Genomic DNA, 3,007 nt, shown 5'->3' with positions numbered 1-3,007 from the left:
CGCCCGGCCGGGCCCCGGGGACGGTGCATCCAGGAGCGGCGCGGAGGATCCGCGGTCAGCAGCGGCACCAGGCGGCCGCCTTGCGAAAGGACGCGGAGATTTCCCAGCGCGAAGACTGTAGAACAGAGAAATCACTGTCTTTCTCTGTTCCGAGGTCAGGGCATAGAGTTTTAACTGCCCATGCAACTGTTCAAAGTATGACGACCATTTGAACGACCAATGTTTCTGTTTGCCTTTATTTGAAAACGAGATTTATTTAAAGCTGGTTTTCGTAAGGTCGCTCCCTACAACAGTTTGAACTGTTTATGCACGGTGAAAAAAAAACCTTCTAGGCTGTATTGCTAAAGCGTTTGCTATTGTTACGGGTGTCCAGCATCCAGAGTGAGCTGGTCCACGAACCATGGCAGCGGTCGCCATGTGGTTCCCAGTAGTAATTCTCAGGCGGGTTTCTGGAACGGACCGAGATTGTTCCCCCATTCATGACCTCTCAGGCAGTCTCAGGCAGTCCTAGCAAAGGGGCTGGGGGCAGCAACTCTGGGACCTCAGCTTAGCTCAGGAAAGCCCCCTCCACCTTGCTCGGGTTTTTGAGAAAGGCCTAGTTTCCGAGTCACTCTGATTTCCCCTGCATAAAATCCACTCCAAATGCACGGATTTATCCCCGAAATCCAGTTCTTGGGTGGGTATTTCCTAGGTGATGATTTCAACAAGTGATCTCCAAGAGAGCACACTCACGCGAGGGAGTTCCAAGTAGGTTTTATTGTTTTCTGTCATCAGGCATTTGATACTTAAAAATGTGTGAGTGACAGGAAATATCACATTACTTTATAGATCATTACCGATTAATGAAAACAAAGCTTCTTGACGCCCTATATTCTACAGTGCCTTAGGTTTATTGTGAATGTTTTAGCCTATTTTACTGTAAAACTACAAAGAGTACTTTTAATTATCTACGACCTTATATTAAAAAAAAATAATAATTTCAACTTTACATTACAAAAAAAAAAAAAAAGCTCAAAGCCCACTCTTTACAGTATGGAGAACCTATAAACTCCTGGTCAAATATGTGAGCTGTCAGCCATTTCTACTGTAATCAGTGACAGGTTGTTATTAAGGAATTCTTTTGCAAGCACCACTTAATTTTGCTTAATATCTGTTTGGTCTAGTATTGAACAGACTGCAGAAAATTTAAGACATTATTACAGAGCCCTCTTCATATGGGAAAAAAATATCAAAACACAGAAAAGGTGATGTAGGGAAAACTTATTTTTAAGATCTGCTTCCTGTTTTCAGTATTTCCCCTAAAATTCAGAAGCAGTAGCATTCTCACAATTATACATCAAGTCTCAGTGTAATCAACATGCAACACATTCCACCTCCTCCATCCATATCACCATTACAGAATACCTACATGGATAAATTACTGCTCAAGAGGAGAGTGGTTTTGCTCTCTCTCAGACAAGTCTTGTACCTCCCTGGTACTTTTTTGGTGCATGTCTGGTCTCTCCGTTCTCTTTTCCCCGTGAGGCCATTAGCCATTGAGGACAGACATGTTTGTCTTTCTCTTCACTTACTGATGGGTGAGCCAAGGGTTTTGATCACAATTGACATTTACCTTCATCCCCCTGTTTGCTGTGCAAGCTGCTTCCTCAGGTCTGGGGCCCGTGTCTTCAGAAAGGGGAGCTCTGCCCTGCAAAGAACAGAGAGTGGAGGTTGTCATTTGGGTGTTGAAGGTAAGAGAAGAGAGAAGCTTAGAGAGCACATCTTACATCAGTGAGTGGGTGACACCACTCATCTCTACCCAGAGCCAAAGAAGAGGTTGGTCTCTCACCTGAATGGAGAAAATTTTACCTCAGAAACCATCCTCTACTGTGAATATCACAAAGGCACTACTACAAAACCTTTATGAGTCTGGAGAAGTAATTTAACATGGTAAGAGCCCAAACTAAAACCACTTTCTCAGAAACAGCAAATGTGATTTTAATGTTGATGTGTCAAGATGGGTCCTCATCTCCCCTGAGGCTACTGTGTCTGCAGTTCTGACAAACTGCAGTAAAGTAAGTCCAAGTCATCAATGGTTATGAAATACGAAAATGTTGTGGGGTGACTGTAAGATGGTGTTTGTGGGTCTTCAGCCTCATGTATGTTCATCATCCAGCATCTTAAGAAGTCCTAAATGGCCCCCGGGAACTAGTAACCCCATGAGGAGGGAAGGTGTTTTCCCCATGCTCTTTGAACAGCCAGAGCTTAAAGGGCGACTCGCTTTAAGTTCACAGCAGCACTGAAAAGAGAATCTCTGGTGCTGTCCTGGAGCACCAGGCTGGGCCAGGAAGTGACTGGGACGGTGCTTTATAAAGCCCCGATAACCACATTTTTCTGGCCAATACTGTTCATGCAAGTCACAAAAATATAAGGGAATGTAATGGCAGAGGTCCCCACCTCCATGGCCTCCAGCAGCTTGAGTTCAGCACTGCCTGGTGAACGGTACGTGGCAGCGTTGAGCACCAGCTCCTAAACAGCAGTGCAGGGGACACCATCAGTGATGTGACACCCCTTTTCATCCTTGTCCCCGCAGTCCTGGTTAGACGCTGGACAGGACCGCTACATTCCTGGTGCTGCTGCCTCCGGGAGGACGTTTCCCTTGGAGCGGTGTGTCCCTTCCTGCTCTGGGTCCCTACGGGTTCTACACAGTGCGTGGACAGGACCCACTATGAGTCTCACACATCCATACCCCTAATTTTCATATTCTGAGGGTCCAGCAGACCCGCTTTGCGGTGACAAAGACTTGATCTAACGCGAATACTCGGGGCATAGAGCTGGATGCAGAGAGGCGCGGTTAGTCAGCACTTGGGGAGCAGCTGAGCCGTGCCAGATCCTCCTGGGACGCCCCCACCAGCGGCTCGGAGACCCTTTCTACCCTCTCCTCCGGCCCCAGTAGCTTCTCCACCACTAGCTCCTCAATATCGATAGTCCGCACTATCAGGGGTGATCGCCCCTCTCTCCCCCCACC

General features: G+C 47.0%; 1 protein-coding gene across 1 annotated transcript in view; it reads right to left on the bottom strand.

Moving 5' to 3' along the window:
- Positions 1-3,007, bottom strand: part of LOC113485435 (protocadherin beta-6-like) — an 18,005-nt gene that overhangs the window by 13,190 nt on the left and 1,808 nt on the right. The window lies entirely within an intron of this gene.

Source organism: Athene cunicularia (genome assembly GCF_003259725.1).
Source record: "Athene cunicularia isolate RWA chromosome 13 unlocalized genomic scaffold, athCun1 chr13_part1, whole genome shotgun sequence".
Lineage (NCBI taxonomy): Eukaryota > Metazoa > Chordata > Aves > Strigiformes > Strigidae > Athene > Athene cunicularia.
Note: the sequence above shows the minus strand (reverse complement) of the source record. Positions and strands in the feature narration are given on the sequence as shown.